General features: G+C 39.5%; 1 long non-coding RNA gene across 2 annotated transcripts in view; it reads left to right on the top strand.

The window, feature by feature from the left end:
• LOC120408535 overlaps positions 1–20339 on the top strand; it is a 38190-nt gene that overhangs the window by 770 nt on the left and 17081 nt on the right. For both annotated transcript variants that reach the window (XR_005600760.1, XR_005600759.1), the window contains exon 2: positions 3722–3784. This is a non-coding gene — a long non-coding RNA (uncharacterized LOC120408535). The remainder of the gene's footprint in view (positions 1–3721; positions 3785–20339) is intronic.

The raw sequence follows: 20339 nt of genomic DNA, 5'->3' as shown, positions 1-20339 counted from the left end.
GAGAGTAGTCTAGCTTAACCATTTACATTCTCACACACACAACTCTGTCAGAACTGTTTTTTTCCTGAAAAACACCATATTTTAGGTTTTTTGCTGAAAAATTTCTAAGATGATTAACTGGTTTTTTTTTGTTTGTTTTCCTGCAGACTTGCCCATAATTGAAATTATTCAGCTAACATTCCTGCTCCTTCCCCTTTCAGTGAAGGGAACAGCCACAGGGCATGGCACTTTCTTATTCTGCTCAGAACTGGAAGTTCCAAAAATATGCCCAAATGGGCTGCTATTGCAGAATTTCCATACTAACAGGAAATGAAAGTTACCAGAAACCTCACCAGAATGCCTATTTTCATGGACTTTTCAGTCTAACTTTGCAGACAGCAAATAGGTAGTTAAGCTGAGCATCTAAAATTTTCAGTGCTTTGCTTATCTGAACCAAACTTCACCCATCACATATGGTTTCCAGTGTCATTCAAAACCATTTCACATCAGGAGAACTATCTCTGAGAATGATAACAAAGCGTGTGGAAGTGGTGATTAACTCGCACTGTGATACTAGTCCTAGGTGAAACACCTTTGAAAGGCACTTTTTGTGGGGAATTGCATTTCAAGAGTCAACACAAAAATATACCTTGAGTATACATATGTGGCCTTTATGGAACCTCAGCAAAGGTTTAGATGATTGTCAGTTTGAAAGATGGGAAAAAGTGTGTGTGTGGATGGGACAGCGGAATCAGGTCACATATCCTTAAGAATCATGACAGGAGTTGTTTAGCTATTGTGAATGGGAAGCCATGGTGAGATTATTGGCCACACTTTCTTATATAAAATGTTAATGAAATTACCCCAATTGCATATGCAGCTATAACTATTGTCACTAAATGCACAATTGCAAAACACTCAGTTACAAAAAATTAGCTCTATCTCTCTGTAACCCATCCCCTAACTTTAAATTTATATTAGAAATAAGAACTATATATTGTGACAAGAATGTAGTAATAGCTAGTTATCTGTTGTAACCATTGCCTCCCTCATGTATTTGAAGTCATGCACTGCTGTCATATTCCTTCCTCCCAAACTCAAAGCAGAGTTTGGGGACTGGCACTGTAGCTAATACTTCATACTGATTTTCTGCTTCAGATCAATATCCACTGTTATGTTGTCATTAGTATTAGCTTTAGCAGCGCGTATAGGATATTCATGCTGCACACCACATCAGAAGGATTTGTAACATAGTTTGCATTTACAATTCAGTTGCTATATCCCAAGTTTCATTTCCTTTATTTGTGTTTTCAAGGTGAACTGCTCAGGGGACTTTAGGCATTCTGAAAAAGTTATTTTCTTTCTTAGTCTAAACAGGGATTTGAGGAATTATTCACAGATTTTGCTGATTTTTTTCCCCTCAAATTTCAGTCCCCAGCAATTTTTGTCAAGTTTTTCAGAACTTAGAATTTAGAAAAGTTTGTAAACATTTTAAAGTTTTAGCATATTTGTGATGGTGACTCATCTGTCTCCAGTTGTAATGATTTATTTAAATGATTGGTTAATCAAAACCAGGAGTAGGCTTTGGAGAACAATTGTTTTAAGCCCCAGTTCATCAAGGTGTGTAAAAACATGCCTAACTTTAAGCACATGAGCAATCTCAATTAAGTAAATAGAACTACTCATGCCTTAACATTAGATATATACTTAGGAACCTTGCTGAACTGGGGCCTTAGACAGTAAGACATTGGACATAAGACATTCACTTGTGACATAGTGCACATACAGAATACATACTCAGAACAATAGGGACATCTGTAGCTAAAACAGAACTGATGCTGAATTTTAACATCTTTTTCTTGCTAGACTTGACTCTTCATTAGGTGTTGTAAGCAATGTGGCAAGGTAATCTAGAACAAATTAGATTTGTGATGGTGTTAGTAGTGGTTAAAAAAGATTACACAATTTAAGCCATTTACAATGAAAAAAAAAGCCCAAATTACATACAATGGTGTATGGCATTCCTTCACATATATTATTTTGGACATAACAACTGAAGCTTTTGTACAAGTACATAAGCAATGGATATTTGTGTGGATAAATTTCATTGCTTTCTTTCTGCAAAACTGCCATCCTCCTGGCATACACAATGTGTTTGGCACTAGCAACATAAAGGTAGTGGGTTGGAATACCTGTCTGCTGAATTTGTGTATACAAAGAACTAATATCCTCTTTCATTTCTGATGCTTCCTCTTCGTTATTGTGACACACAAGTGCTGAGAATTTGCTCGTGTGTTCAGAGCACATGCTATAGAAGGCATTCGTGCTCCTGTGCACAAGCAGCTATCTGTGAAAATGCATCCCCTGCTTTTATGCCTCCCTGGGCACAATCTTCCATTCTATTAGTCGTGGCCTGTCTTCCCCTCTCCCCCCGCACACCTTCTTTGCTTATTTTCTTTGATCCCCTAATTCTCTTTTATCTTTAGTTTGGCTGAATATTATCAATTTTTCAAAGTTGATATTTTCATGGCTTCTAGCTCGGCTCTTTCCAACCCTGTAATAACAGCTAATCTGCTGGTTACGTTTCTTTCTGATTGATCTAGTTACACTAACAGTGCTGATAATGTTGCTGAAACTAGTGCTGGACATATGTCCCATCTAGGTTATACAACTGTTTTCAACCCATATCTAGGGTTGAAATTGCCTTTCATTTCCCATCTGATAATCTGTTTGTTAGGATTATATTGTATAATGGCTGTTGACTGCTTTCTAATCTTGTCTCTCCAGTGGGCCTGCTTCTTTGTTTACAAGTCGGGGGAGTGGGTGGGGGAGGGGGGAGAATTAGTGCAAGAAATAAAGAAGCACAAGCATCAAAATGCACTCCTAAGCAATTCATGAACCGAGAGCTAGTAAAGCATTGTTGTCCAGCTATGCCAAAAGGAGGACAAGAGACATTTGATATTGCTTTAATCAGGCTGCAACTTTATTGTTAGATGTCTGGGACTACCCAGTACCCCAGTCAACCCATTGCTGGGACCTTGTCAACACCCACCTCGAATGAGGGTTAAGGTGGGTTATAAAAAGAGGGGGTTGGCTCCCTGCTGTACCAGTCATAGGAGCCCCAAATCCCTCTATTCCACTCCTTTAACCAATACCTCCTTTTAAAGTCCTTTACCAAGCCATTTATCTGGTCACGGTATCCCTTCCCTATGGAGTACCTGCACTGGATATCCACTCCACGCTTACATAATGAGCTGTGACATAAAAGCCTAACACTCTTCCATGCTCACCACAACAAATCCCTCCCTGAACCTGCTGTAGGGAAGGCAATCCCCAACACTCCTTCACCTAGGACAATCCTTGTGGTGAGGGAAAAAATTATTCCTAGCTCCCATAAAAGGGAGCAGCTAGCGTGAATCCCACCGCAGGTCCTGACCAAACCTGGTATTTTGCTATTTCAAGGGCAGGGAAGGTGGGTGCTGCCTCACTTGCTCCAAGAAAAAGTGGTTTCTCATGCCTGGGCTTGACATTTTTCAACCCCTCAGCCCTTCTAGTCCCAGGGGATGAGTCAGCATTGCCACGCTCACCCACTCCTTTTGCAGCAGCTTCTGAGCCTCTCTTCTCCCGCCCACCTTGTAACCAATAAAGCACTGTTCCTTCTCCCTCAGCAAGCCGGAAAACAGGTCCTGGTTTAAAGGTGAGGTTCAGTCATTTTATTTACTTTTTCTTTCTTTTCTTTTAGATCAACCTTGCCAGAATTCATAAGGAGATTCAAGAAGACTATTACATTCATGATGTATTACAGGTGTGTTGTAAAAAGCTTTTTTTTTTTTTTTAAGGAAGATGGATGCAGAAAATGCTGTTTATGCTTTATAAACACAAAGATACCTTGTTTTAGTTGAAAGCCTGCCAAAATGATTTGGCAGGGTCCTGCCTCAAACAAACAATTATCACTAGACTTGTGAAGTGCTGGAGTTAGTGTGTTTGTCAGCAATTCATAGAGGGTGGAAACTGTTCATCATGGAAAAAAATTCACTCATTAGCCTAAAGATGATGCATAACTGAACAGTACAAGTTTTTGTACAATATTCTCTAGAAACTTTACACGCACATACTTTGTGGTTCTGATCCTGCAACCATTGAAGTAATTTGGCAAAACTCTCTCAACTTCAGTGGGAGTCATATCTGCCATTGAAGAAGTTCATTGGGTGAAATCCTGATCCCCCTTTGAAATGAGTGGAAGTTTTGCCATTCATTTCAATGGAGTTAGAATTTCACCCATTATATCTGTGTTTAAACACATTTGACTTCTGCAATGGCAATAGTAAGGTGTACTTAGCTAGTTCTTCTATGTTACAGCCATAGTAACATGTGGCAGAGGGTGTTAATGCTATAATGGCATCTGTATACAATATAGTATCTAGAATATCTATATAGAAGATCAGTTATCGTTCAGCTACATACTATATTGTAAGTATGGAGCAACATTATTATCTTATAGTTATTTTTTGGATAAATCCATATTTGTGAAAATACACATTCTCCACTGATACTCAGAAGACACTTTCATAGTTCAGCACTACTTCTTAGGACATTAGTCTTTATTTAAATCAGTTATTGACTACCTACCTGAAAGCTGCATCTTTGTTTATTTTGACTTTTCCTCTTATTCTCAAATCCCTCTAAGGTACAAATTTCATAGCAACACAAGCTAAGAATTTTACCTTCTTAAAGTTTAGTGCCATTTGAGCCTTCCTAGCTCAAATGCATACTTCCCAGCATACTTCTAGGAGCCAAATCAGCATTTCAGCTCAGGACATTCATCCTAACTGCATTTCTGAGCAGTTTGCAATAGACAGACATCAAACTGATAACCTAGACATTTTTACACATGTAAAATGCCCCTTTGCAAGTATAGCTGAAGCTGACACTGCCCCTTTGCAAGTATAGCTGAAGTTTATTTTGCTCATCACTTTTTGTAATACACTTAGGTGTATAGTACAGTGAAGTGGACTGATTTTCAGTTTTGCAGAATTGATGTTTCCTACAGACTTTGGAGCTCTGTAAAGTCTAAAGACTCTAAACTATGCAGTAATGTATAATTATACAGTATTTTTTATCCTCCAGTTCAATCTTTACTAAGCAGACAACTTCAAGAATTAACACTGAGGCCAGGAACTTAGCAGGATACAAAAAAGATCAGACATTTTATATGGATAATAAGAATATCCAGAGTTGTAATAGTAAATATTAAAAAAGGGAAAGGGATATAAACCTTCATACTTCAGGGTGTGAGTCAGGCTCTGACTAACTGAGGTTAGGAGGAAATTTTCAATGGAAGTGAGTTATCTCATAACTGCACACAACAGGATTATTTTGCACCTTTCACTAACACAGCTAGTACTGTCCATTTCTTTTGATGGGATACTAGCCTCGATGGTCTTCTTGATTTGTTTGATCCAGTATGGCTGTTCCTAATAGGAATGCCGCTTTTAATAGCACTTGACCTATAGGTGACCTGTTCTTAACTAGGGGACCTGAACTGCAAAGTTTAAATCCAGATCCAAACTTCCTCAAAGTCTGAGGGGTGTTCACTTCTGTGGTTTTGAGTCAGTCCCACCTTTACTGCTAACATTCATTTTCATACTAAATCAAGCAAATATACCATTGCATACATATGTCCAGTTGCCAGAGGTGAAAGTAAGCTGGTACGGTCTGGTACAGCATACTGGCAAGAGCCAGTACGCCGTGCCAGACTGGATCATCTTCTCCGGGGGTGATTTAAAGGGCCCAGGAATCCCCGCAGTGGCCGGAGTCCTGGGCCCTTTAAAATGCCTCCGGAATCCTGCCGCCACTACTCCAGCCCTACTCCGAGCCCTGCCGCCCTGGGGTAGTGGTGGCAGGGCTCCCACAGTGATTTAAAGGGCCTGGAGCTCTGCAGTGGCCAGGGCCCCAAGCACTTTAATTTGCCCCTGAGCCCTGGGGCTCCCAGACACCTCTGGAGCCAGTAGCTCCAGTGTGATTTAAAGGCCCTGCCTCTTCCGGTTGAGGCCACGTCCCTTCCAATGGAGGCTCCGCCCCTCTCAGGACTCTGGCGTACCGGTAAATCCTTTAAGTTACTTTCACCCCTGCCAGTTGCACAATCAAACGGAATACCTAGTGTATCTTTACACAATCAAAACAAATCCTATTGTGCTTGAAGGAGACACTCAGCTTTTGGCCATATGCCTAAAAAGCAAGTTATAGTGCATAATTTCCTATTAATACTCACCCTATCATGTTTTGTCTCACAGTCTGCAAAATATAATTATTATATTCAACAATTATTTGATAGAAAATAAATCAATAAATCAACAATTGGTATGTTAAATTAAAAATTAGGCAATCCACAAAAATGCCAACTAAATACTTTAAATAAAAAAGTGTGGTATGCATTAATTGGTAATCAACCTAAAAAATAACAGTTAATGAAAAGATGTTAACAAAACCCCATATATGCATAGATTAAAACAAATGAATCCACATTAATTAAGATAAAACATGATAAAATGATTATGGATATTACTAATCAAGCTTTAGCTAACGGGATAGTGAGTTTTTTTAGGCCTTGTCTGCTTTGATTTGATGTAATTAGGCAGGGAAAATCCTACTTATATCTAGATTAAGAAAAAAAAAACTTTACAATTTCTTTCAACAACTCATTTTTTAAAAATAGATGGAGTTGCTTTTGATGCATCTGAGAAGCGAGAATGGCAAAGGTTGCTTGATGTCACCCTAATCCTGTGCTAAGCCAGTGCATCTAACTGCAGAACAATTTAGAGCAGACACAAGGAAGCATGGTAGAATCTGTCCCTTACAAAGTAATCAAGCACTCATATAAGAAGTGTTCTAGAAATCAGAAAGTCTGAATCATGTGACTTCTCAGGTGTTGCTTAAGACTACTCCTGCTTCCACTGAAGTCAATTAATTAATGGGGGCAGGATTGAACGAATGACCGACAAACTTATGAAACAAACTGAAGCACTTACCAAACCATTCTCAATTATATCTGGAAAATCTCTCCGAACTGAAGAAGAAATTCACAGATCCGGCCAAAAAAAAGAGCCTGGGCAGTGAGCACACTGTCAGCTGTGCTAGTACCCTGAGGGGCTTGTAAACTCCACAGTGATTTTCGTCACTGAGGAATTCTTAAATAGTCTTTAAAATCTCAGGGAAATGACTGATGAGAAAATAAGATAATATCTTGATTAAGATGGAGTTAAGGTTGTAAATATCTATTGATTTACTGATAAAATAATATGATAGATTTGTCAAGGAAAAAAACCTTCTAAATTTTAATTTTGAAAATCTTAGAGGAATGGAAGTGTCAGCCTGGGAACTGTTAAATTAATCTCACACTGTGAGTGTTTGTGGAGAGCTAGTTAGCTTGTATAAATATTTATTTTGATTCAAGTCTTTTAAAGCATGTCATGTAAATATGTAAATTAATAAGGACCGGAAGAATGTAAGGGTTGATTGAAGCCAGTCTTGTCCATGAAGACATGAGGCTGTCATTAGGGAAGCCTGTGAGCTGAGCTTTACCCTAGAAACATTATAGGAGACCATGTGTCATTTGTGTTCCCCTTATTTATTTATTTTTTACTGCATTGTGTTCACTTCCCTATAGATCTCTAAATATAGTTTTGCTCATGTAAATGCAATAATTGAGCAGGTGTGCGCAAACACACACAGGTGTGCAGTTGTATTCTTATTTTTGTACATGTGCCAAAGCCTCTTTCCATTGAAAATATGGCTCTTTCAATGTAGCTTCTGGTCATAAATGAAACAAGTAAATTGTGTGTGCACAGAGGCATTCTCATGTCATTATTAATTTGGGAACTCCCCAGTAGGTGAAGGGGATATCTGGGAACAAGCAGTCTAGTTATTTTGCCAATAAGTGATCCCTATGCCATGATCCCTCCCCATAGCATTAATGTGTGAAACTGTATATAATTGTTGTATATCTTTACTAAAGAAACAGATAACATTATAATATGGAGGCAAAACAGGACTGTTGTGATTTTGGATGTCATGAATCACTATGTGCAGGTAGAGAGTAGCTTAATTCAAGATAGATATTGGCAAACGATTCACACTACAGAATTAATTAAGTGACAGTAGTGTGTGGAGGGAGATCTATGAGGTTATAAATTTCCCAACCCTACTATGTGGAGTTGAAGGAAGAAACTTTCTCTGAGTAAGCTTCTAACTGGAACAAAAGCTGTTCCTCTGTTTTGCCTACAACAGCATGTCTGACTGACTTGATTTGAGGGGATTCTACTTTTCTTCTTCAATTTTCAGGTGCTGGCTTGCCTCTCCAGATTCATATTACAATATTAACAGAGAAAGTTGGGTCTTGTCTGTAATAAATAGCCTTAGTTCAGATGTTCCCAACCTATGGTTCATGGACCACTGGTGACCTGTGGACCAGTTACTGTGTTTTTGCAGAGCTGGATGGTCATATGGTGCCAGTTTCCAGCTGCTATATCATATTAAAGGAAGCTAAAAGTAGTTTAAGTACTATCCTAATTTCACTTTTCCATGTTGGCAACTTCTGTATTTGCCACAGGGATGTTATGTGATTGTGAGTAGTCAAAAAAGTGGTCCATGAAAAAATCTCTTCATGATGATTCTACCCCATGGAAATACTTGGGAAGCATTAATTTAATGTTGTGATTATGTGTCCTTGTAGTGGCTGGCCACAGTCACTATGACACCCTGTTACTTTCACACAACTAAAGCTGTTTTCTTTAACTCATGTGGTAGAGGATTGTGCTTTTGGTGCTGAGGATATCAAGTGTGTTCTCCACTGGCAGTGTGGTGTTTGTATGTTTGCAACATTGATGTGTTACAGCTCCACTGTTCCATTGCTTTCAGGGATCTTATGATTGTTGGAATAGGTGGCTCCCTTTCTCCCCACCCCCTCTGACTATTGCAAGTTGTTCTTTGGTGGGGATTTTTGGCTTGATGTGACCTAGCCTTCCTTTTATTAGGAAATCTAGCCAAGGAGATGTTGTCTTTAAACTGTGAGCTTCCTCTTAAAAATATTAACACTGTGCCTGGTAAGAATGAGGCTGCATTCAGATGTTCAGGGACACAGTGAGCATGCTCACACCCTGACATCCATTCTCATGGGCCTGACTGACATGGCATTCAAGCTTCATTTGGGACTCTACTCCTAGAAAGAGTGCAAGATTGGATGTCCATGTCCTGTTAAAATTACACAGCTATTTTTTTTAATAAGTAGCAGTAGCCACAGCTGCATAGTCTGAGTGACTCAGGGAGCCTATGCATGCCATGAACCATGCTAATGTGGGTAATTCATCTACAAGGAAATAGGTATTATATTCCACATAGTACTATTCTGATCTGAAAAAAATATCCTGTCCCAGTTTTAAATGCTGTTATATATAACAGGAAATTAATTCCTTTTTGCTAATTAAATATTTCTCTTTTCCTGCTACGCTACATCATTTTTAGTGTTGTAGAGTGTAATGTGATCCACACTAGAGAGTGACACAGAACCAAGGCAAGCATTTTTAAAAGATGTTCACTGGTAATGTAGGGGTATGTTATAGTCTCCTAACATTAATGAGAATCACACATGTCCACTCTTGGGGAACAGAGCCATTGATGGGAGAACAGATCCATTAAGGATCAAATCCCAGATCAGAAATTTTAACTTAGCCTGTGGCACCCAGAATGTTTCTAAGTTTATTTCCAGTTACATATGTCTTCAGAAACAATACATGAAATAGTACAATATTTTCTTTATCTCCTGAGTAGAGATTTTTCTGCCTATTTAAAATGTTCTTTTTCTAATACCTACTGATGCTTTGAAAACGTTTCCCCTCTTCTACAGTGTATATATTATGTGTAGGGATTACAAATATATAGGCTGATTTTACATGACTGCAATAGTTCACACTTTGTCAAATAAGTCCAATAAATGTGATTTCTTATGTTAACTCTTACCCAGATATTTTTGTTTGTAACTTAAGTCAGTTAGAGTCCACAGGGATCCCAAAATGTAAAAAAAAAAAATTAAATAATAGTTTAAATATTATTTATATATTGATCCCAAAATAGGAAAACCCCACAGTGTGGGGGACACAGTGCATTACCACTTTGTTAGTCTCACAAGTGTGAGAAATATAGCTGTCACTTTCTGTACCGGAACCCACTGACAATGGGTTTGCTTTTGTCTTCTGGTTGAAATCCTGAGTAGGGGTAGTGTAGAGCTACATCACTTTAGTTGGCTAGCAACTATATACTCAAGGGAAGAAAGCCTACTGCTATACCTCTTCAGGAGGTGGGCTGTACGTTCCCCAGCATACCTGGCCAGCTCCAATGGCTGGTGTGGAGTTGTGTCATGGCTCACCTTCTCTCTACACCAGTGATAAATGAAGGGGGGAGGGGTAGCTTCCTTTTATGGACCCAGTTAGCTATAAAATCCCTCTTAGTAGCTGTTCTCTACTTGCTTTACCTATAAGGGTTAAAGCGTCTCCCTGCATAGGTAAAAGAAAAGGAGCGATCAACCGACCAAAACAGCCAATGGAAGGCTAAAACTTTTTAAAATTGGGTTTTTTAAATCTAGCAATAGCCTGAGTTTTCAATGTATTTCCTTTTTTTTGTTTTTAATCAAATTTACTTTTTTTTAAGAACAGGATTGGATTTTGTGTCCTAAGAGGTTTGTGCACATATTGATTAATTAGCTGGTGGCAGTGGCCGGTGGCGGCCTGGCCCGGCCCAGCTCCAGCCAGGCAGCGCGACTGTAGCGCCACCAGGCAGCGTGGTAAGGGGGCACAGAGTGGGGTTGGATAGAGGACAGGGAGTTTGGGGTGGGGTTGGTGGGTGGTGGTGTGGATAGGGGTCAGAGCAGTCGGAGGGGAGAACAGGGTGTTGAATGTGGGCAGGAGTTCCAGGGGGGCAGTCAGGGACAGGGGTTCTGGGGGCAGTCAGGGGACAGGAAGGAGGGGGATTGGATGGGGCAGAGGTCCTGGGGGGGGGGTTGGATGGGGCAGGGGAGGGGCCACAACTCCCTCTCCTAACCGGCCCTCCATACAATTTACGAAACCTGATGCAGCCCTCAGGCCAAAAAGTTTGCCCTCTCGTGGATTAAATTAATTGATTAAACAATTAGCACTGGCCACAAAATGTCCAGTGGAACAGTTTAACTTTGGAAAATGCTGAATTGACTAAATCAAAATGTTTCATGGGTACTGTCAATTTTCTCTAAATTTTCATGGAAAATTATTTAAATGTTTTGATAAAGTCAAACTATTTTATTTTGACTTTGTTTTGACTTCTGTGATTATAATTTATATTTATAATATTTTTATTTTAATAAGATTAAAATCAAACCTATAACATTGAAATGAAATGTTTTGGAATAATTTCATGAAAAAGTCCAAGACATTAACTTTTTGTCTCCAACTGGGGCAAAACCAAACTTCAAATCTTGGACTTTAGTGTGGGACATACATTCTGTTTTTCAGCTCTAGAAATAATATACAGCCCAACCATATTTCTCAGTTATCAAAAGAGGGAGGATTTTGAAAACCAGCTGGACTATAGTAGCTGATTCTACAGATATTATGGTGCTACCTAGATGTGTATTATGTTATTGTGTAATTCTGCCTATTCATCAGAAACCAAGTGGTTCCTTCTTATGAATAAAATGTGTAAAAGTAGTGTTTTCAGCCTATTTGTTTCTGATTGTAATTGGCTTCCTCTGGAGCAATATTTTGAAATACCCAAAAAAGAGTGGAGATTTATATATTTTTGGTTCTACAAGGCAGCCACTTGAACTTTAACACTTTCTATCTCTCTTTCTCATTATGGTAATGGCATTTTAATGGCTGACAAGCCAATTGAACTTTGATTGTTTTAGGGTACTGCAGTGCCAAATTTTAATGGCTGATGATTGTTGTTAATATTGCTTTCCTTTTCAAGGAGTGGAAGCATTCCGATGGCATTTTTAATGGCTAATTATACCAATTAAACTGTCTCTGCCTCTCTACTGTTACAATAATGGCATTTTTCCATGGCTAATGATGCCAGCTTAATCCCAACTGTGTCTATCATTCTCATATTTTTGTATTTTGCAGAAGCTTCAAATGAGTCTCTCTCTCACTCTCTCTCCTTCACCCGTGCCCCCACCCCCAGCTTGTTAGGACTTGCTACATTTGCAGTTACTAGATATGGTGAAAAACAGCTCAGGTAAAATATAATACTGACCAAAACCTGCACCCCAACCAAAACCAAACATAATTTTTTAGGGTGAAAGGAATTTAGTAAACTTTTTAAACTCTGAATTTCTAATAGACCAGAAAAATATATGAAAATAATCAATGTGACATTTCTGACCTAGCTGACACCAGAAAGTTCTGCAAATCTTTTTAAAAAACAGTGACTTCTAATATTTATAGCTTAACCAAAATTGTTTGGATAAGCATTCAAACTAAGCCTTTTAAGGTTCACTTATCACTAGTAATTACAGCTTTGCAGCAATTTGGATATTAGTGTATTAGAATCATTGGGGTTCAGTATAAGGTGGAGAAGCAGCGATGAGATTTGAAAGATGCATTCTGATTATTTGCCAAACTCTCCATATTTTAATTGAAAACAGTAACCCGGAATCATTTGTCATTTTGACTCCCTGTTTTACTATAATACATTTGCTCATTTAGTGCCCAATAACTTCTGTTGACTTCAGTGGAATGGATCCTTAGTGCCTATTCTGAACTTAGTGGAAAATCTTACACTGACTTCAATGCCAAAGAATAGGGAGACCCGCTGTTCTGTTGCATGATAAGATGGTGGGTTCAAGAAATCAATACTTTTGCTCTTTAAATGGTTCATAATAGTCTTTGTTTCTCTTCCCCTCCCCCCTCCCATATTTGAGAAAGACAGAGAGAGGGAGTTAGTGCCAGATCTACCTTCCATCTGTAACTGCTATATATTGATTTGAATTTTTTTATTTAAAAATTGGGTTAAAAGAACCTTATTATGCATATTTACTAGATAAAATAAAACAGAATCCTGTCAAGTGGTACCCATCTTACATCCACTGACTTTAATGGCAAAACTCTCAAGTGTTAAATGGGAGCAGAATGAGGCCCAACAGATCAAATTAGTCCAAATTATAGCAACAAAATAAAAATATAGTTGAAGGGCACACATTTGTTTGGATATAGAAATACCACTACTATTTTTATTTTGCAGCTGAACTTAAAAAAATAAACACATGGGGCAAATTCTCTCTTGCACCAGAGCACTGCAGTGCATATAGATAGTAATGCCAAAATATTTTTTTAAATGTTCCAAAGTTTCTTAAGAAAAGAATTTATGAATGAAGTGAAACTGGTACTGGTCATTGGAAAAGTCAAAGTTTGAATGTTTGAATTCATATTACAGGAGTCATTGAGGTAAACAAGACAGTCCAATGCGAATTCTAGTTATCTTAATTAGCAAGAGTCTGAGACACTAGTTACCATGATAATCCATATTCCAATAAACTCCAAAATTTTAACCTTTTTATTTCCATGCATTTTCATATTGGTATACATTTGTATGATTTAATGAAAGTTTCATAAGGGATATGATGAAAATTTTACACTGCGTAATAACACACTGTGCAATTTGGTGACAAGGCTAAAATTTGCTGTAGTCTAAGAAATTCCCCATAGCACATTGTATGGTATGTATGTGCTATTTTAAAGTTAAACAGCATATTTTTATGCTTCAGTACTAATAAATAATTTATCCTTCAAAGCCTTGTATAAAAGGTGAAATCCATTAAAGACTTGTTTTTAAGAGAGCATAGCATATGTTTCATATTCAACTACAGTTAATCAGCGCATTTTGACTACATTTGAATGGTAATAATTATTCATGTCTATCATGAGTTTTCAACTGAAATGAAGTCAGGTACTAAACCAGGACTGAAGCCTTTGTTTTGCTACATTCATTAGTATAGCCTTAAATTATTGTACCATATGGCTAATATTCATCATCCAGTTGTGATGCTTCAGTTTCTTTGTTTGAGTTGCAAATGATTTCTCCTCATCAATGGAACATATGGTAAATATTTAAGAAAGACTGATGGATCTCATCTGATGTATTGCTTCATTTAATTTCAAGCATGTAGTAATGTTTTATCTGTAGAAGACTTTCAACGCACTTACATTACAGTGACAGAAGACATGAAGGGTGGAGCTTCCTCCGTTTCAGCTCAACATGAAGAAACATGTCTTGTTTAATCTCTGAACTATGCAAGATTCTGGTGTAGTAAAAATGTTTATTAATAACTCTGACAAGTTGGCACATCAGTAGAATATTTTCTCTCTTTCAGGAAACACAAGCTGTTTTCAATTATCTATCCAATGCTTTGGGGAAGAATTTCACATAAATTTATGAACAAGATTTTGTTACAATCTATATGTTGCTGATTTAGTTTCTGATCCCGTAATTGGCTCCATGATAATATTTCTACCCCTCCATGCAAACTTACTTGCATGAGCGGGACCATATTTGTATTTAATTGTTTACATGATCTGATTGTTATAATAATACTCCTTATATAGCATTTTCCAGCCATAGATCTCAAAGTAGTTAAGTATTATGATGCCAATTTCATAGGTGAAATGACTTGCCCAAGATCACCCAGCACCTTATTTCTATTATGGTGGTGCTAAGCGGCCCCATTGTGCTAGGCGCTAGACACACCCATTCTGAGAGATCGTTCGTCCCTGCTACTGAAGAGTTTATAATCTTACTAAATAAGATAATCAAAAAGTGGAAGGAGTTGGGATGAGCACCCTCAGCTCCTAACTTTGAGGCTAATGCTCAATCCTCTAGACCATACTGCTTTCCCTCCCAATTGACATTGCTGCTCCCAGCTCCTAATCTTTCTCCACCCATGCATTCTTCACTTTACCCACTAATCCCTTGTAAATCTCTATTTCAATATTTTATCTACCTCCCTCTGCTATTTCACCTTTAATTGAAAGCCCAATGGCTCTCTTTATTGGCTCTCAGTGCATTATTTTGTGTACTCTGAATATCATTATTAATTGCAATCTTGCAGTATGTTCCTGCCATAACCTCTCCAAACTGGAAATCTCATGTGTCTTAAGACTTTCTCAGTGATATAGTGTCCTCTGGGCACAGCTAATGAGGAAGCCTCCTACTGACAGAAAGTGGTACACTGAATTTAAATAAGGAAACCATTGAACCGTCTGCATTTTTATATTAGGTAGTCAGAAAGGAGCAGCAACCAGACAAGCATCCATGCAAGCAGAGGGAAAGGAGATCTGTGCTGAGATTTGGCTCAAATGGACCTATTGAGTAGTAGAGTATTTGATGAAGGTTTACATATTCACTTGAGTTTTTGGATGCTTACCTGTAAAGAACATCCATAACTGTAGAGGTTCAGCCAAGGCTAGAGGTGATTTATAAACAATGAAGATGGAGATTCCCAAGGCACAAATAGAAGTTAGGTGCTGAACTCCCATTGATTCCATTGGGAATTTGATGTCTAAGCTCCCTTTTGTCTTTGGAAATCTCCCCTTAGATTAATCTATGGTTTCCATCTTCATGATTACGATCCTTAGAGATCAGCCTGAACCAGAATACCAATCTGATTCATTTGCAGTTCCAGATTTATACTCAACATTTGCACTTCAGGTCCGTCTCTAAAATTACCTATAGAACCACAAAACAGAACCCAGATGGGTGGCAGTGTAAGTTTTCATAGATTTTAAGGCCAGAAAGGGCTATCAGATCATGTAGTCTCACCTCCGGCATAACACTATACAATAGAATGTATATTTCAGAAAGTCATTCAGTTAAGTGGGGGAAATACTGAATGACGAAGGAAGAAGCAATGGGCAAATAGGTGGACTCCCTAACGGTTCCTTTCCAGACTTTTGAACATTTTTTAAAGCAATATATCATTTTTATATACAAAGTGTGGTATTGATTTTTGGTATTAGCTGCACTCATCTGAAAAATGCTTTAAACTCTAATGCTTTTGGCAAAGTTAGTTGTTTGGGAATACTATAATGGCATAGCATATCCTTCTACTGTGCTTAAATAAAAGCTATAACTCCCTCTTCTAGTCCTTATAACATGAAAATGCCACCAGAGCTTCACTACCAGGTGTGTCATCAGTCCCAGAATCATATGATGGAATTATAGTGTTATTATGTACAGTTGGAGGCACACTATTCCTGGCATTGAGACTGGAGAATATTTTTTATGAATATATTTTGCTTTCATGAATTTTTGCAAAAGTAAATATGATCAATTTTGCCCGGCTTCATATACAAGTGGAAAAACAAATCACTTGCCCACAGAGGCTGGGAATAAGAAAATTACAAATTTCCTCTTTGAATTGATATTGCCATTTAAAGTGATTTCCAGTAAACCATTCATGGATGCAGCTGACCTCTTTATTTTGTTCTTTTCTTATACAGCTTGTGCTAAGATAGCTATTTCACAGCTTTATAAAGCCATCTATTGCAAAACAAAATGTATCAATAACAAGTGAAAAAGAGTGTTATTACAGATGGAATATACACCAGAGGTCAAATTGTAGATTGCATATTAGTTGCAGTATATGGAACAATATTCTAATCGGCCTCATCCAGTCCCAAAATCAGATATGACCAGAAAATGTGTTGCATATTGTGCCCTGAAGGGTTTGCCAAAGAATACATTTTAACCTTTTGCAGAAGATGTAGCCCCATGGGGGATTCACAAAGTGGAATGGTGATAGCAGTGTAGGACTTGATCCTGCTTCCATTCAAGTGAGTGATATTTTTGAAACTGACTTGAATAGGAGCAGGACTGAGCTCAAATTTGTGTATAGTCTATATATCCACCATGCTTTTCATACCTGATTCTGGATGTTTTCCTCAACACTGTGAATATGGTTCAGAACAGGTAGCGATAGCAGCTCAGAAGATCTGTGGATACTATACACATTTCAATTCTGAATTTTGATTTAAATGAACCAAATTATAAGCTATTGAAATTCAGCCATTGTTGTTCTATATATAGGGTTGCCAACTTTCTAATTGCTCAGAACTGAACACCCTTGCCTCGCCCCCTGCCCAAAACCCTGCCCCTTCTCTGAGGCCCTGCCCCACCACTAGCTCCAGCCCCCCCTCCCGCCCTCACTTTCACAGGGTTGGGGCAGGGGGCTGGGATACGGGAAGGGGTGAAGGTTCCAGCTGGTGGTGTGGGCTCTGGGGTAGGGCCAGAAAGGAGGAGTACAGGGTACAGGAGGGAGATCCAGGCTAGGGCAGGGGATTAGGGTGCAGGATCTGGGAGGAAGTTAGGGTGAAGGACAGGGTTCCAACCTAGGGCAGTGGGCTCGGGTGTGGGCTCCAGCTGGCCTTACTTCAGGTGACTCCTGGTTGGCGGTGCAGTGGGGCTAAGGCAGGCTCCCTGCCTTCCCTGACTCCGCGCTGCTCCCGGCCATGGCCGGCCCCTAGACTGGGGCATGGCCAGGTGTCTCTGCACAGTGTGCATTGTCCGAGCCCACAGGCACCACCCCCACAGCTCCTAATGGCCATAGTTCCCAGCCAATGGGGCCTGCAGTGGTGACACTCAGGGCAGGGGCAGTGTGCAGAGCTTCTGTGATTGCACCTGTGCCTAGGGGATGCAGGGACATGCCTGTCACTTCTGGGAGCTGCGCAGAGCCAGGGTAGGCAGGGAGCCTGCCTTAGCCCCGCTGCTCTGCCAACTGGTCTTTTAATGGCCCGGTCAGGTGTGGTTCAACCAGCCATTCTGGTAAAAAACTGGACACTTGGCAACCCTATCTATATACTGTTAGCTGGAAAGGAGGGTGGTGACAGCAATACAAATCTTAAAAGAAATTTCCATAACCATGGTTGTAGCTTCAAAAATGTTTCTTTGAAGAAAAACTTGTCAAGATGAAAAAGAAAGAGCATGCGCTATAGAGTCACTCACTCCATCTCCAGCCTAGTGCATATTATCTAATACACAAAATGTCAGTAGGAGTGATTGAGAGAGACCCAAACCAGAATATTCAAACTTAGAAGTTAAGGCATTCATGTGGAAAGCCCCTGATTAAATCTCTTCTGCTCATCAGGCAGACAGGGGATTGAATGCGGTCTTCCACTTCATGGGTGAATACTCTGATGATGATGGGTGATCACTCATTACCGAGTATGATCATCTTCCATGGGAGTTATGGGGCCTCAGGTGGCTAATAAGGCCAGTCCTTTAACCACAAGTTCTATTGCAATGAGGACAGATGTTTTCAGGCTCAGCAGGCGGCTGTTGACCGTGACTGGAAACCAGTCTCTCCTTCCTCCTGCGCCTCTTGTCCTCTTCAGCTTGTTGGCGAGCAAATTCAAAATGTAGGGGACCATCATGTAGGACTTCGCTCCATTTTAAGCGATCCTGGGCAAGTGTCTCCCAAGTGTCAATGTCAATATTACACTTTTTAAGGTTGTCCTTCAGCAAGTCCTTATAATGCTTCCATTGTCCACCAATGTTACGGTACCCTTCTTTCAGCTGAGAGAATAGGACCTGTTTTGGGAGGCGATGGTCTGACATCTGGATAATGTGACCAGTCCAGCGGAATTGCTGATGGATGATCATTGCTTCAATGCTGGTGGTCTTTGCCTCTTCTAGGACACTAATATTGGTGCACCTATCTTCCCATTTGATCTTCAGAATCTTATGAAGGCAGCGTTGATGGTGTTTCTCAAGGACTTTCAAGTGGTGTCTATATGTTGTCCAAGTTTCAGACCCATACAACAGTGTTGGGAGAATAGCTTGATGAACAAGAAGCTCGGAGTCTGTTCAAATGTCATGATCTTCAAAAACCCTGTGCCACAAATGAGAAAAAGCTACATTGGCACAGCTCAGGCGATGTTGAATTTCTTCATCAATATCTGCCTTGGAGGAAAGATGACCTCCAAGGTAGAGGAAATGATTGGCATTCTCCAGTGCCACTCCTCTGATTTTGATAGATGGGGCATGTAATACTTCTTTTGGAGAGGGCTGATAAAGCACTTTAGTCTTCTTGATATTAAGAGTGAAACCAAAACATGTGTAAGCATTGGCAAACACATTCAAGATAGTTTGAACATCTTTCTCAGAGTGGGCAAAGATTGCATTGTTGTCAGCATACTGAAGTTCCACAATAGATGATGTGGAGATTTTACTCTTGGCTTTCAGCCTGCTAAGTCTAAACAGCTTTCCGTCCATCCTGTAAATGATTTCAACGCCAGCTGTAAACTTCCCAGCAATTAGGAAAAGGATGATGGCGATAAAAACTGCAAACATGGTTAGAGCAATGATACAGCCCTGTTTGACTCCTGTTTGTACTTTGAAAGGTTCGCTCTGGGAGCCAGTGCTGCTCAGAACAGTCACTTTCATGTTATCATGAAGTAATTTTAGGACATTGATGTATTTGTCAGGACATCCAATCTTAGAAAGTACAATCCAGAGGGCATAGCGATTCACTGAATCCAAGGCTTTAGTTAGATCAATAAAAGCCATATATAGTGGTTGGTTTTGCTCCTGACACTTTTCTTGCAGTTGCTGTGAAGATCATACCTACAGTTCCATGACATGGTCAGAAACCACTCTGTGACTCCAGTAAAATTTCTTCAGATAGGGGAAGAAGGCCGGTTGCAAGGATCCATGCCAGAACTTTGCCTGCAATGGCTAGGAGGGAGATACCATGATAATTTCCACAATCTGATTTATCCCCTTTCTTGAAGAGGGTGACCATCAGGGCATCCCTCATTTCACTGGGTATCTCCTCGTTTATCCAGATTTTAAGGATAAGCAGATAAAGCTGCCAAATTAGCTCTGGCTCACTGTCTTTAAAGATTTCAGTGGGGATCCCATCTAGACCTGCTGCTTTGTTGTTCTCCATGTGCTTGGTGGCATTGTGTACCTCATACAAATTGGGAGGGTCTCCAAGCTCATCCCTAAATGGTCGTTGAGGGATTTGCTTAAGGACTTAATCTGCAACCATAGAATTACAGTTAAGGAGATCTTCAAAATGTTATTTCCAGGGAGAATTGGTGGTTTCATTGGCCTTCAGAAGTGTGGTTCCATCCTTAGAGTGAAAAGGATTCATACCATTGGCCCATAAATAGCCTTGGTGGCACTAAAGAAACCACATATATTATGGTTGTCCACAGACGTTGGAGTTCTTAGGCTTTCTTAGGCCACCATTTGTTCTTAAGTTCTCTGGTTTTACGTTGGACTTCCACCCTCGCCTTGGCACGGGCTTCTCTCTTTATATTACAATTTATGTAATTCTG

Source organism: Mauremys reevesii, linkage group 6 (assembly GCF_016161935.1).
Source record: "Mauremys reevesii isolate NIE-2019 linkage group 6, ASM1616193v1, whole genome shotgun sequence".
NCBI lineage: Eukaryota > Metazoa > Chordata > Testudines > Geoemydidae > Mauremys > Mauremys reevesii.
This window is presented reverse-complemented; position numbering and strand designations above follow the sequence as displayed.